Below are 16293 nucleotides of genomic sequence, written 5' to 3'. Positions count from 1 at the left end.
TATATGATCTAATCCCAGTCCGGTTTTTGACATGTTCCTCAGAGGACTGTCACCCAGGGGAAATGTGGGTGTCCGTCTGCTGATTCATTCTCCCTGAGCGGTGACATCCTGCGGCATGCCTGACTCCTCACCCTCATAACTCCCGCTTTGTTCTTGGGGACACGACCCCACGACCTGCTTCTTCTCCTTGAGTCGTCTCTCGGGCTCACAGAATCCTCCTGCCCTCCGAATTCCTGTACAGGACTGAAACATGAGCCTGACCCAGTGAGCTCATCGACAGGCGTGGGCTTACAAAATAACTGCGAAAAAGAAAAGCTAGAGTGCGAGAGATGGAATGTAGAAACAAAAGACAGGTTAGACTGCGCTAGCGTCGGCTCATGAAAGGGTTAAGTTACACGCAGTCAAAACATAAGGAAACAAAGGTGTGCTTATGAGCCTCATTCTTGGGTCCGACGCCGCACGTCTCAGCAGGAGCTTCTTCTTTTGAGTTCAGGAGTTTCGTTCTCCCCTGTCGGAGTCGGTATTGAAAACATACGTAATTCCAGAAGGCTCCCGTTGCCCTTCTGAACTGCTGCGACCGAGAGACTCCATGTAAAAGTAAGTGGCTTTTGTTTGAGTCTGAATTGAAAGGAAAACATTTTCAGTGGTTTATCTTTACTTTCTTAATGGTATTATCAAAAGTTTGTGTGGCAATTAAAAAAATATGTCATGCGAATGAAAAGTCAACCTGGGAACGGTTATGACAGGACTGTGTCCATCTGGCACCGGGAGTGTGGACAGGCTTTTTAAACTTTAATTCATTGCAGTATAATTGGATATACTTTTATAAATTATTTAGCCATCTTCATGTCTTTGTTTTTTCAGATAATTGACTGTTGTATACTGTATCACTTTCTACCAGTCAAGACTTGTTTGCACAGAACATTTGTGTGTGTGTGATGTGTGAACCTGCTTTAGTAGAATAATATGCATGTGTTGTGCGCAATCATGTGTGACACAGTTTCAAAAAAAAGCTTTTAAACATAAGGTAACATTTTAGTATAGGGAACAATTCTCACTATTAACTATTTGCTTATTAGCATGCCTGTCAATAACTTACTGGCTGTTTTTAAGTACTTATAAAGCACATATTCTGCATGACCATATTCTACATCCTTAATCCTACACAAAATCTAAATTTAACAATTACCTTACTAACTATGAAAAAGCAGCAAATTAGGAGTTTGAGGCAAAAGTCGTAATTAATGGTTTGTTAAAAGTGAGAATTGGACCTTAAAATATATTGTGACCAAACATAAACCAGAATTCAATAATTTGGATAAATGCTCATCTAAATGCAACAAAAACATCAGTTTTGCTCAAAATTACACATGGAGTGTCTAACCGCACAACTGGTGTAACTTTAGCAAAAGCTAAATTATCAAGGTATTCAGTGAGGGAAAGTCACAAAATGACAAAGGAGAATGAGTTAAAAAACTAACTATGATGCTGCTATTCTCTCTTTTGCTGCAGATTTCATATGATGAGTCATGTGTTATTTCAAGCTATGACAAAAATAGAATTGTTAGAAACAAGTTTTAATGCTTGATATGATAATCTAGACTGCAGGGATCACCGTTCAAACATTATATTCTGACATTACGACTGTGTTCCTACCAGCTCAACTGGTAAAGTGTACCTTGAATGCAAGTCTGCCAAAAGGCATATATGCAAATGTGTTAGTTACACCCGTTACTCACCAAGCTCCCTCAATCCATGAACATGAATTATATTTTGGGCACTTTGATTATGCTTTCAGCTAATAATAAGAGTGTTGCTCTGAGCTCACCTTGTAAATCCATATCACAGTTTTCTGCAGAGTTTGACCTTGTTTTTGGATTTTGACTTCCACACATACATAAGTAACTTCGGAAAACTTTCTTTCTTTAGTAATGTTGGACTACGAATTCATGTTTTTAGGACTGAACTGTGGTCTCAAAAATAGTTGGATACTATTGGGTACCACACATAAAAACATACAAATATCTACTTACAAACCAGTGTCATCTGCACTCAAATGATTCTCAAGTTTCTCTAACTATCTACATGTTCCACAAGCAAGTCACAGTACTTTATCTTTAGTTTGAACAGTTCTGCATACCTACTCTTTTATCATTTCAAACTTAATACCACTTTTTTTTTTCTTGCAGAAAAGCTGTGTGTTTGTGATAAAAAAATAAAAAAATAAAATAAAATAAAATCCCTTTTTAAAATATTTTATTTGATACCTATGGACAAATATTTAAATATTTTTAACTGCAGATACAGTATATCCAAATATGTTTTTGAGCCACTCTAAATTATTAATTTAATTCTGGCATATCTAAAGATTTAAAACTTTAAAACAGTCTTTTACTGTATATAAATGCTATGATATGATATGATTTAAACAGGTCAGCTTCAGCACTACAGTGCTTAATATGACATTTCAGCAGTTGTTCTGGAGCGAAGTACAGTAACGGCAGCCCTTGTGCGGTCAGATCCGTGCCGGAGTGGAGAACACAGTTCATGAATCAGATGTTTTGTGAAGCAGGACCTGGCCTGAAGGCACGGCTCAAATACGCAAGGGTGCAGAGGGTGATGTCTCGTCGCAAAGCGCTTAACTGTTCTAAAGTCGCACCAGAAATAGTATTTTACTTCTTTAGAGTCCCCCCTTCACATACACACTTAAGATCTCAAGATGACCGTGATCCCTCCCGCAAGAAAAGAAAAAACAAACACGGTGGAGAGAGGGCTAATGTAATTAAGCTCAAGCGTGGGGTAGGGCATTCATTTAATTAAGTCGGCTATGCTTGTTCCTAAACCACCATCAATCATTACAACTGACAGGTCATGTGGCGCTTGGTTTGTTATTCTTCTTAATGCTGAACTATCACAAAAATGAGCCATGTTTTACAATGCAGAACATTTTGGCTGTAGTATGTAGTGGAGAATGGGCAGAGCTGTGTGTTGTTGTTTTGTTCCTTGTTTTTTGAAGAGAAGAGAGATTGTGATATATATGAGAGGACAATTTGCATATTCTAAATAATTACTGTAACAACACAAGTGAGAGATAAAAAGATAGTAAAGTTTCAGTCCAACTGCGGAGAGTGTGTTGTACCTTGTTGATGTTTTGTAAATGAGCGAATTTGGATATATCATATAACTCCTAATGTAATGTTTCTTTAAAAGGAAGCAACTCCGTGAAAACTATATGGCTTTGTCTTGCAGAAATTTAATTCTGAACGTAAAGGATCAAATTAAATAATAATTTCAAACAACTGATTCAGTGATATGCTGATTAATTAAAAACAATTTATAGCATATATCAATATTTGCTCTCAGTAAGTGTGGTTTGTTGAGGCATGGTTTAATAACTGCTGGGGCTGCACTGACGGCAGACTTATGATGAAGTTCATACTTCAAGCTTGAATTGTTTGAAAAAAAAGTGTAATGCAGTTTCAGTTAAAATTAATTAATTAATTGTTATTGTTAAATTATTATTATTATTATTATTATTATTATTATTATTATTATTATTATTATTATTATTATCATTAGGGTGTCAACTGATATAATAAAAAAAAAATCTATACAAATAAACAAAATAATTTACTGAATGTATCAATATTTGAATAGGTTGTAAAATCCTGATTTTGTGCATAGGTCAGAGCAAATAATCACTTATGTTATTATTATGCTATTAATTTAATAAGAGAAAATAGATGGAACATGAGTTTCAGACCATCTCAATATTATATGGCGGCTGATTTTTTGGTGTCAATTCCTCTTTTTTCCGTCTAAAATATTGGTGGGGAATAAAAGGTAGATTATTGTGTGTGTGTGTGTTTTTTTTTTTTTTTAAGAGATCTAGACAGAGTACTTGTTTCGTACTAGTCAGCAGGCATCAAGGAACATGTTCTGAAGCTAAGTTGGATGGAAAGATAGGAGCATCTCAGCCCAACAACACAAATTGTCTTCAGTTTCAACCCCCATGCACAGTCTTAGCCTTGATCAATTTTCTTTCCCTTACTTATTTCGATCTCCTTTATATCTCTTTCTGGCCACTAGGTATAAAACAATGTCTGTTAGATATGATGTATATATTTTGACGTTCTGGATAAGTTTCAACTGAAGTTCCGCGTCTGCTGCCCTTACCTGTGCACTCTGGGTTTCATTTTAACAGGCCAAATTACAATACCACACTCAGCTGATGACCTGTTGGTGGTCAGGTCCACGGGCAAGCTGATCCCCTCACCCCATGCCCTATAGAGCACTAGGGTAGAGGGAACTGGCAAACTGCCCTGAAGTGGGCTACTATTGTTCCTTGCAGCCTCTGGTCATATTGACCTTCGGAAGCGCTGGTGAAAGCAGACTGAATTCTTCCCAGACACAATGCACTTCCTTTCCTGTGAGTCCGCAGGTCCTAAGGAACCTCCAGAATGAGGTTCAGGGTGAAGAGGGGACATCCATCCCACCTCATACTCACTGGGCTCATTTCTTTTCTTTCAGTCTCTAATTAGGCACTTTTTTGGTGGTCCTTTCTTCCTCAGTGTTTTTCCCTTTCAACAACTGGTTCACAGCAGGTTTTCAGATGTAACAACACACCACACGTTTCTCCTAGAAAAAGAGTTGGCAGCTGTCGGAATAACAACCCCATCAAAAGATACGCAGTGTCAAAGGAGGGCTAATCATATATTTTTGTTGTTAGTCAAATCCAAGAGCAATAAGCAAAGACAAGAGACGAGCTAGCATACTGAGGGAATATTGTTTTGATCAAGGCTGAGGGAAAAGAGAACCATGTACCCAAGATGTTGTTCTCGCATGGGCATATGGTGGATATTAAGGACTTTTTGGTGGGGATTGACACTGAAACCCTTGTGAAACACGAGTCAAGATGACAGCAGCTTAAGGTCAGGGTCTGTCTTCCCACACATTGTTTCTGATGTAATTTATTTGTCTATCACCTAATAAAACACATGGGCACAGCTCTCCATGACCACATGTTGGCGAGAATTGCTTCTATGCATCTCGCTGACTAGGTTTGGAGGTACGGTTTGCAATTGAAAGAACCAGAACCCACTCCTAGGGTGCTGGTGGAGATGTTGGAGATGAAAACCACATTAAGATTGGATTACCCTCTGGACTGTTGCGTCCACATCGTGTGCTCCTGTGCTTGGGCTGAAGTTGTATTAGATTTAGTCTAGGTTTCCACTTGTGGTGCAGACGGTCCTTTTTATTTTGGCTTTATCCAGTTATGTCTGGGTTCAGCTCAGCATGACAAGGGCTGTGGGGCTCTAATGCACATCACTGATGCCACCTGCAGTTTGAACAGAACCAAGTGACTGGCCCGCTGTCAGAACCTACTCTACAGCATGGGGACACTAATTGAAACCAAATTTGGCTTTAAGCTCAGGCAGTTAACACAGCTTTGCAGAAACATTCACACTGTGCTGACAGTCAAAAGTGCTGTTTTGATCCTGCTCTGTTGTTTTTAGACTCACATGTGTCAGTAAATTTAACATCTAATGGTAAATTGCCTTAGTCGGTGGTCATCAAACCTGTCAGACCAAGCACCACAGCTGATCAAATCAGAACAAGTACCACAGCAATGTTTTATTTATTTATTTGGATTTATTTTTTTATTTTTTTTGCATTAAACAAACTGACATCTCTGAGTCCAAGGACAATCTGTGAGAATTTTATTAATATCCTCATTGCTGCAAGTATGATCATGGTAGTTCAGTTCCTTTACTCCCTTTTTCTTTTATAGATCAGTAGAAGGATTTATTACATCATAACAGCATCTATGCTGCCAAAAATATAAATAAAAAAATAAATAAAAATGAAAATAAATAAATTCAATGTACCTTGTCGTTTCTTTGTAATTTACTAGCAATTTTTAATTTGATGATTGTTTCAAAGAAAATCATACAGCAATTTTTTGTGTGTGTGTAAACTCAAATGCACCACAAAAGTAACCTTTACAAGTAATTACAATGTAATATATGTATAATTACATTGCTATTACATGCATATTACACATTTTTTTTTTGAGCTCTAGACTCTTAAATAGTCTAGAGCTGCTTGCAACTCCAATAACAGATTATTTGGAGAATATTTTACAGGAAAAATACCATTTTAGTCTTTCTATTTCAAAATGTCATGTTAAATTCAGTGTTACGTTTCTTTAATTACTTCTGGAATGTACTAGCAATTTCTGAGTGAAGATTGTTTCAAAGGAAATCCTATAGCATTTTTTTTTTTTTGGTCTAATAACCCAAATGCACTGTGAAAGTAATTAAAGTAAAGCATTTATAATTACAGTGTTATCACATGTATATTACACCTCTAAAAACCTCTAAAAAAAAATCTAAAAATATATTTCAGAATTTAGGTCAGTGTACTCTATCTTAAATAGTCTAAAATGCTTGCAACCTCTTACATTATCAATATAGTTCTCAAAAACAGGCCACTCTTTAAGCTTACAGCTTTTTGCCTTCAGAAAATCGAACGCAAAAATGCCACTCACTGATATTTATTTTTAGTATTCTGAAGTTCCAGAATCACATCGTGTACCACCTGCAGGGTGGATTGCTGCATAGTTTGAGACCTTTGGGCTATGTTATTAAGCATATTTGGATGTTTATGTGCCAAGATCACTATCCTTCATGGTGCAGTCTTTCTTTTTATCCTTGGTTTGTTTGCTTGAGAGCAAGGCCTGCTGGGAAGAAGCGTTGTTGCAGCATTTGTTCAGCTGTGCCTCGGCAGGATCATATAGCTTTGGCTGTGATCTTCTTTGGGATGGCAGGAGCCCCTTTCTGGGTGCGGGCTTCAATTTCAGACCCTCAGCACATTGCCTTGCAATTGTTTCCTATCGCAGTCTATTGTGGCAAAATGAACGATTCCATGAGCAGAGAGTCGGTTTTTGTTGGCCCCGCACAATGTCGGTCGGTTTCATTCAGCATGGCAACAGTTCGATCTTGTATTCAGTGTCACAGTCAATCTTAAAAAGCTGTTACCAGTTTTTCTCCTTTTTTTTTTTTACCCAAACATATCAAGATGACAACGGCATAGAGCCAGTCCATTGTCTCTCGGGTGTATAGACTTACCGACACCATACTACAACAACCAGCTTCAAAGAGCAGCCCTGTTGCAGGCGACCTAGGATGACATTGTTCTGTCAAACAGATTTTCCTGCATGTGGAAATGCTTGGATAAGAGAGTACATGTAGTGTTCTGAAATGTATTACTGCTGGGCTTGCATTCAAAATGGGCCGATTAGGCAAAAACTGATTTAAAATGCATTTTAAATGATAAGTTTACTGCTCAAAATTAAGACATTTTAAAAGAAATTTCCAAAATTGGCACATTCACTCCAAACATTATTACACTGGCTTGCATTCAAAAAAACTTTGGGATGCTTTTGGTTTTTAATATCGGAAAATCAGCTGGTGCTGCTTGTTTTACAACATGTAAAAGTCACAAGTCTGTTTTTTCTCTCCTTCCCCCTGTAAGCTGTGGACTTCAATTAATGTGATTGGCTAGAAAAGCCAGGGTCACTGTGACATGATGGATTCTGACTGTTTTTGCTCCGGATCTCAAGACCAACTGCCGATAACACGAATTACGACTGCGAGGGTCAAGCTTTCTCCTTTCACACATACAAAACGCTAACTCAGAAAAGGCAAGCCTGCTGCCAAACAAAATCCAAAATCACGGCTCTTATAAACAAGTCCTTTAAAATAGTAATAAAAGTATATGCTTTACTTTAGAGCTTCCCTACATACTTTGAGAGTGAAAAGTACTCAGAAACACTCTCTGATGCTTTTTCATATTCCATATGCTGTGATGTCAAAAAGCCTTCGATGTTGTTTAAACTTCAGGGAGAAAACCTGCTAACAGAAACAGAAAAAGATAAACTTGTAAAGCTCCCAGCCTACACAAGTCTGTAAACAAACCGAGTGATCTGCCATGAGCGGATTTGACATTGATCAATATAACTGAACATGTGTCCTTAAAAAATCACTGCCATTACAGATCTTCTCAGATACAAGATTTGAATCTAAGTTTCTGCTCACCCAGAGTCTGTGTGGAAATTATGTCTAGTAGCATAGCAACCACAGCAGACAAACACAGATTTAGCTGCATATTAAGATGGAGATGTGCATTTTGGACTCAGAAAAGCAAGGTGTTTGACATTTCCCTTGAAATTAAACAAACATTGCCACAGTGTACATTCTGTATCCCATTATAAACATGAATGCATATATACATAAATTATATAATGTGTAAGTGTCAATGTGCAAATGTCTTTTCATAAAAAAAACAACATCTACCACTCTTATTCTCTCTCTCCTTCTCTCTCATGTGTGTGGAACTAATGTATACAATTGTGATATAACCAATTAAAAAGATTACGAGATCTGACATCTGACAACTATGACATACACATTAATATGCATTATTAATTTATATGGTAAAATTATTATAAAAATATAAACAGAAGCATTTATTATTGTCATGTCAGTGTTGTTATAGTTAACTAAAAGAAAAAAATATATATTAAAATGATATTGTTAACAGTAATAATGAATTAAAATGTTGCTTTGGCAAAGTAAATATTTGTAATTTAATCAGTGTAATTAATTTGAATGTATATGTACAATGGCGATGTATAATGCATATAATTATGATTTAATCAATGCAATTATTTGATTCAATATTTTGATCAACTGGCAGGCATGAAATACATTAAACATGCATTATTAACTTGTGTATGTGTATATATATATATATATATATATATATATATATATATATATATACATACATACCTGCAATAATACACACAAATAAATTTGCCTTGGCAGTGTATATAATTGTAACTTAGTTATTAGTAATTAATCTGAATGAACATAATTGTAAATATAATGTATATAATTGTAATTTAATATTACTGCAATATGCATTATATTAAAATTATCATGTTAATAATTTTAATAGACAGAACATGTTATTGTCTATTAAAATTGTTTTTGTTAACTGAAAAAAAAACTGAAATAATGAATGAAAATAGAAAAGTTGTATTTATAATATATTAAACTGTAGCATTTAATGTAATTTGCCTTTGTTTTAATCAGTTGACATTTGATATATCCAAATATTGTAGAAAAATATTTGTATATACATTTATTATGAACATATCAGTGTTGTTATACTCAACCAAATAAAACTATTACTATTGCTTTAATAAACTGAAATAAAGCTGACATTGAATGAAAATTAGAAATGTTGCCCACACGAAAAGTACTAAAACCAAACCTGAAATAAAAATAAAGGTAAATAAAACTATAAAAGCTAAATATGTCAGAAGCACATAACAAAACTATTAGAACTTAAACTAAATTTAAAATAAAAACAGAAAGTATAAAAAAGGCTAATTAAACATAATAAATACCATAATAGTATATAAAAAATACCAAAATAATATTGACGCACACACACACACACACACACACACACACACACACACACACACACACACACACACACACACACAGACACACACACACACAGCCAAGTTGTTTTATTTGCTTTTCTTTTTAGTTATTTTTCTAGCAAAGAAACTTACTGTAAACACAAGCTCCAGTGTGTGCATGCAACTGTGTGCAGTTGTGCATCCATTTGTTGAGAAGTCCACTGCAAATAAGAAGTGGTGTGGAGGGTTTAAGACTTAAGAAATGTCAAAACGTCTGCCTTTAGTAGAAACCGTAAAAAGCCTCCATCTAAATGACCTGAGGCTGAGGAATACCTACACTTACACACACACACACACACACACACACACACACACACACACACACACACACACACACACACACACACACACACACACACACACACACACACACACACACAGGGGGCTTGTGTATATTGAGCGTCTTGGCTGAAAAATAACCAAAAGCTAAAAGAAATAAAAAAGATGCCTTTACTGTGGGGGAGGACGCGAAACAGTAAAGGAAAACTTTTCAAGGGACGGACCAAAAATGAGCTGCTCTGAGGGAATATCACAGCACTAATGTTTGTAGGGAACACCAGTAGAAGTACTAATGTTTTTGTGCATGTAGTGAACTACCCTTTTATATACCTCTTCCCTGTGCTGCCGTCTTTAATCATAAAAAAGGGAAAAGAAAAGAAGAAATATAACAAGAGAACACTATATGAAAAAAAAATAAAAATAAAAAACTGACTACCATAGCCATAAAATGTGTTATTTTATTAAACAGAAGAGCAGCTTTTGCTATGCCTGTTTGCAGTGAATGTTATGTATACATTTCTGTAAAACGTGATTACTCATAACAAACATATTTCATGTTTCCTGCTAATAACCGTTCCAAGAAAACTGTGTCTTATATTCTATTACTACGACTAATATGTTCATCTTTCACCAAAACCCACCGCAGAAGATACCGCATTTTCCCCTTAGGGAAGGAATTAGTGAAATGTTGCTCTGCCATTCCAGCACTGTGAAGTATATCATGTGATTTACGATTCCCCGTCACACGTTTTTCAAATGAAAGGATCTCGGTCTATTCAGAAGAAATATGCCACGCAACCCCTAAAATTGTAGATGTTACTGTTGCCAAGTCACCCACATATGTATAAACGTTCTCTAATTCATTTCAGGTTTATCCCTGTGTTTGCATTGTGCCCCCGGCCTTAGCAACACAACAGAAACAATGTTTCAAATCCTTATCAAATGTTTAAGCAGGTTTTAAGGGCTTTGTAAGATGGCAAGTGGGTGTTTGAGTGACTTACAGACAATAGGAGTCACAAACAAATGCATCTCAGGTTAACAGAGAATGAAGTCAAGAATTAATCTTGTAATTCAGTTACTTTGTTTTTTTTTTCAGAACAATTGACAAAACACAAGAAGGTCAAATGGCTGTTATTTTGTGCATCATTATCAAGAATCTGTACAACGTTTTTTTTTTCAGTATATGAGCATGTGCCATTTTTAAGGGACTATATTTTTGGGTGGAGCTGTCCTCAGAAATATCTGTTTGTACTGTGTTTAAAAGAACACACAAAGTGAAATAATAGGTCTAATGTGCTAAATTTGGCTGTAAAAAACATTCAATATCATTGAATACAGTGTGCATCTTCAATTCATCTTCAAGTTTCAAATTTTTGAAAAAAAAGAGCAAGAAGCTCACTGGCTCATCGACATGTTCTTTGAGGTTCACAGAAACAATTTATATACTACACATAGGAACAATATATATATATATATATATATATATATATATATATATATATATATATATATATATATATATATATATATATATATATATATATTGCTTACCAGTTTTGGTTTCTTTATTGTACAGCATTAGATCCATGCAGTAATAATTTAGAAATTCAAATCAGTCTTCAATCTTTGATAAAGAAACACAGCAAATGGATTGATTGATTGATTGATTGATTGATTGATTGATTGATTGATTGATTGATTGATTGATTGACTGACTGATTGACTGATTGGTTGGTTGATTGATTGATTGATTGATTGATTGATTGATTGACTGATTGATTGATTGATTGATTGATTGATTGATTGATTGATTAGTTTTGAAATGAATTCTCTTTTTGGCAAGCGAAACTTCAATTGATAAAAAGAGACAGCAAAGTTGTTGTTGTTGTTGCTGTTGTTGTTTGTTTGTTTTTGTTTTTTACATCATTACAAATAATTTCTATTTCAAATAAATATTTTCTGTTACAATTTTGCATTTATCAAATAGTCCTAAATGTATCATGGTTCCCACAAAAATAAGCAGCAAAAACATTTAAAACATTAGTAGTAGTAGTAGTAATAATAATAATAATAATAATAATAATAATAATAATAATAATAATAATAATAATGTTTCTTGAGCAGCAAATCATCATATAAGAATGTTTTCCAAAGGATCATGTGACTGGAGTAATGATGCTGAAAATTCAGCTTTACATCACAGTAAAAATATATATTAAAATATATTTAAATATATTAAAATAGAAAACAGTTAATATTAATATTTCACAAAAGTGCATTTCGATTGTGTTTTTAATAAATGCATAGATGATTTTATCTTAACCTAAACTTTTGAATGATGTTGTGTAGTATGAATATATCCATATTTTTAATACCAACTAACTAAATAAATAAATATTTATGTAAAAACATTGTATATAACATTTAAAAAAATAAAAAAAAATAAAATAAATAAGAGACAATATTAAATTAATTAACCATACGTGATTTATTTATTCATTTGATTTTATTCATAAATTTTAATCATTGCTTTAATTGTTTGTATTAAATCATAAAACACAGAATTCAGAAAAAATAAAACCGACAACACAGAATTTCTGAAAAAAAATAAATAAATAAAAATTAAATTACATCAATGTGGGATGGAAAAGAAACCAAATGGTTAATATACATTAACCATACGTAAATATATATATATATATATATATATATATATATATATATATATATATATATATATATATATATATATATAATTACTTAAATAAAATAAATAATAATAATACTAAAAATAAAAAGTCAAAATAAAGATAAGCATGTTGGTATGTAATAATTATTTTAATGGCTTTTAAGTATTAGCATCATATGGAAACACATTAATACGAGAGTATGATATCCCACAGTGCACTGGAAAAATACACGAACCTGAGTTATCCCCCTATTTTTATTTCATAAATCAGTGGAAGATCAGTTAGTCAGTGGAAGTTTAAACATGCAATATTGGCCACAGAACAAAACTATCCCTGGTTTTTATCTCAGAAGTCTGGTCACCTTATAATGAGTAATGGATCGGGCTGTAATGTGGCACTCTCACTGGCATTGTGCTTTTAAAGCAATTATCACCCGCCTGCTGAAGCAAGTCCTGCTTGGCCCATCAGTCTGCTTCCCAGTCAAGGCAGGTCACCTCTGCTGAGGTCACAGAGCGCTGGCCAGTGAGTAATGGTGCAATTGGCCTTTCTGCTGCATGAGTAGAAATGCTGAGGTACGCAGTGCACGAAAAACAGCTGCACTGACAAGACCAAAAGGACATAATTGCTGGGAAGTGGACGAGTGTGTGAGGTGGAGGAGGAGTTACCTGAAACTGCCCTGTTTGTAATTAAACACTGTAAATTTTCACCAGAATTTAGCACAAGAGATTAGCCTGTTAAGAAGAGCGCAGGATTGTTTCCTCTAGCCTGCAGCCAATATAAACCCAGCTGAGGAGAGTGACGGCTTCCTCCTGTCGCCCTGGCCATCGGGGCAGAGCTCGGCTCGACCGGACGCTTCTCGTGTTCCACGCCGGAGGAATAATAGCGATGACTTTCTGCCCGTGTCACTTAAAGCGGCGTGATTAGAGCCGAGAAGAGCTGCGCTGGTGTCAGCGGAGCTGTTATGCCTGCAGGGCTGTAAGTGTGAGAGTTTGTGTGTCTGTGTACAGAACGAATAAAGGGCCCCATTGATAAGAACAAGTTCTTCTTGTTAACCTATCAGTTCAGCTGGCCTGAAGCCAGTGCAGGCAGTCTCGAGGCTTGTTCTCACACCGAGAGCGCTTACTCAAATGTTACTGCTCACGTCTTGGTGGCCTAGTATTACTCACTGCTGTCCAACACGTCTACACTCCAGGAGCTATTCTCATTTCACTAAGATTAAATAAATAAATAAATAAATGAGTGCAAACTATTCTCATTTCAGTGATTTGTGAATGAATGAATTAATAACTGAATTAATTAAATATGTTTACCCCTTTTTGGAGTTTAGTTTTGTTTTAGTTTAGAGTGTTCTGATGAAAATGTGAAAAGAAAAAAAAAAGAAAAAAACATATTGGCATGATTTCATATGCTATTCTAATTTCAGTGATGATAGATAGAAAGGTGATGATAAGCCTGAATGTTTTAAGTATGCATTCAAACTGCACAGCTATCACTTTCAGCATTATTGAATTCATTCGCATTTTTTACCTCACACTATATTTTTGTACTAAATATGAGAGAAGGAAACCTGGTGATGACTGATTTAAGTTTAAGTAAGCTCATTGTTTATATCATTTTTTTTTTTTTTTTTTAATTAACCTGCATTATCACTGGCAAGTAAAAATACACAAGAAATGGTGTAATGTATTATGGTATTCCCATAGCATGTAGTGGAAATCTGATGTGACAAACCGATGCATTTAACGTTTCAGAAGTTCAAGAAAGCTACATGATAACAGCGTCCCTTTGGGCAAACCGCAAGATGGAAAGTATCAAGACCAATACATCTATGCATGCTAGAAACAAAGAAATCAGGGCCTTTGCCAAAGGCGTAGATGTTTCAGATCTTGAAACAGATATGGAAACCCAACTCCATTGTGAAGATTGGTAGCATTCCACAATGTAAGCCAGTGCCTTTGGTAATTACATAAAGTTAGAAAGGAATAAAATATATTGAGTGTAGGCAATGACACGCATGTCGTTCTAGTCTTAGCATTGGAGTCGTGACCTAAACTACTCGCTGAAGTATGATCACAGAATAACATAATACATGAACTATGTCAGTATGGTTAGAACCAGTCTGGCGGGAGAATAAATATAAATGCAAATCATTCATATGGTTTTGACGTGCCAAGTAATGTCTCGCTAAGGTCTGATTGCCAAAATGATACGTAGCGTTCAAATGAGAAACATCAAGGCAGAGGGCTGTCAAGCTTTATGTCATAATTCAGTGATACATAATTATGGTGCAGGAGGAAAAATCTTAAAGAGAAGAGGAAACTGGTTTCATTTGAAAAATCAGGTTGCATTAAGATTATTTGTTCCACTGTGTAAATAATGAATATTTCATCAGCCTCACATTTTTCTGCCTAATAATTTGATTTATTTTGAACCTGATTTAACCAGATAATATTCATATCACATTTCATAGAGCCTCATGCTTTTCACTGTATTCAGCGGCCCCCAAAAAGTATTTACACACTTAAAAAATGTATGAATGCCTTTGCAATAAATAAGAAATTACCAAACCAAAAGTGTTGATGAAAACAGCAAGCACTTTCAAAGATTTCACGCAAACACAAACACACACACACACAAAGATATAGCAAATAATAAAATATTTAATAAACACAGTACCATTCAAATGTTTGAGGCAGGTTAAAAAAACAAAAAACAAAAAAACACGTTGAAAGAAATCTCACCAAGTTTGCATTTATTTGATCAAAAATATGGTAAAAACAGTACTATTCTAAACTATATAGTACTACAGTACTATATACAGTACTATACCTTTTATGGACCTTGACACTGTTATTTATTTGGCAGTCTATGGGACAGTCACAGGCCTCCCGGTTTTCATCCAAAATATCTTAAATTGTGTTCCGAAGACGAACGGAGCTTTTATGGGTTTGGAACAACAAGGGGGTAAGTGATTAATGACAAAATTTTCATTTTTGAGTATCCCACTGTCACTTTAAGACCTGCACAAATCCATGTATTTTCATCGTCAACTATTTAAGTTAATTTATTACATAACCTACATAACAAACTTGACTGACGGTTTACATGAATAATCACTAAGCACCGCATTTTGACACATTTTTGAGTGTATTTATACTTTTACTAATTTGCACGTGAAATTTGGCTTTTATGGAGGAACGAAAGTGCACCGCTGGAAAGGGGGCGGAATGTTGTGCAATAATAGATTTATCTCGATTATTGGATTTTCATAAATGTTGGAGGACAAACGGTGTATCTATCTATCTATCTATACCTAAACGATGTAGTGCACATCCAGCAAAAATCACCTTGGGATCAGTTGGTTACATCATAGCAAAAATCATTAAGAAAAGTTAAATGAAAAGCTGTAACATTATGTTTACACCATTTTTTTTATTATTAATGCATTTGTTTTTAATGCATCGAAATCAAGTGCATGTGTGGCTGAAGTGAGCCTCTGCAAATCTAGTTATGTGAATATGTGAGGATCTAATGGATTCATTGAGGTCTCCAGCAGGGCTATAATAAAGTCTACCTCTGCATTCAGCCTGACCCTCAGGTTTCACTCAGGTGTTGCTACCTGGCTCGCTCCGGCTTCTCTGAATAATGAACGCGAGGTTGCGATCTCTTCATCTTGAGTCGCGGTGACATAAGGACATGAACACTGCAGTCCGGCTTTCTGGAACAGCACAATTTATCTGAGGTGCCACCGTCTGAAGGGAGAGA

At 35.1% G+C, this 16293-nt stretch overlaps 1 protein-coding gene across 1 annotated transcript in view; it reads left to right on the top strand.

Moving 5' to 3' along the window:
- Positions 1 to 314: 314 nt before the first annotated feature.
- The window catches only part of flrt2 (fibronectin leucine rich transmembrane protein 2), a 33900-nt gene continuing 17921 nt past the window's right edge, over positions 315 to 16293 (top strand). Inside the window, exon 1 of the mRNA XM_042746142.1 lies at positions 315 to 597. The gene's annotated coding sequence lies outside the window, so the exon portion shown is untranslated. The remainder of the gene's footprint in view (positions 598 to 16293) is intronic.

The sequence above is a fragment of the Cyprinus carpio genome, chromosome B20 (genome assembly GCF_018340385.1).
Source record: "Cyprinus carpio isolate SPL01 chromosome B20, ASM1834038v1, whole genome shotgun sequence".
Classification (NCBI taxonomy): Eukaryota; Metazoa; Chordata; class Actinopteri; order Cypriniformes; family Cyprinidae; genus Cyprinus; species Cyprinus carpio.
This window is presented reverse-complemented; position numbering and strand designations above follow the sequence as displayed.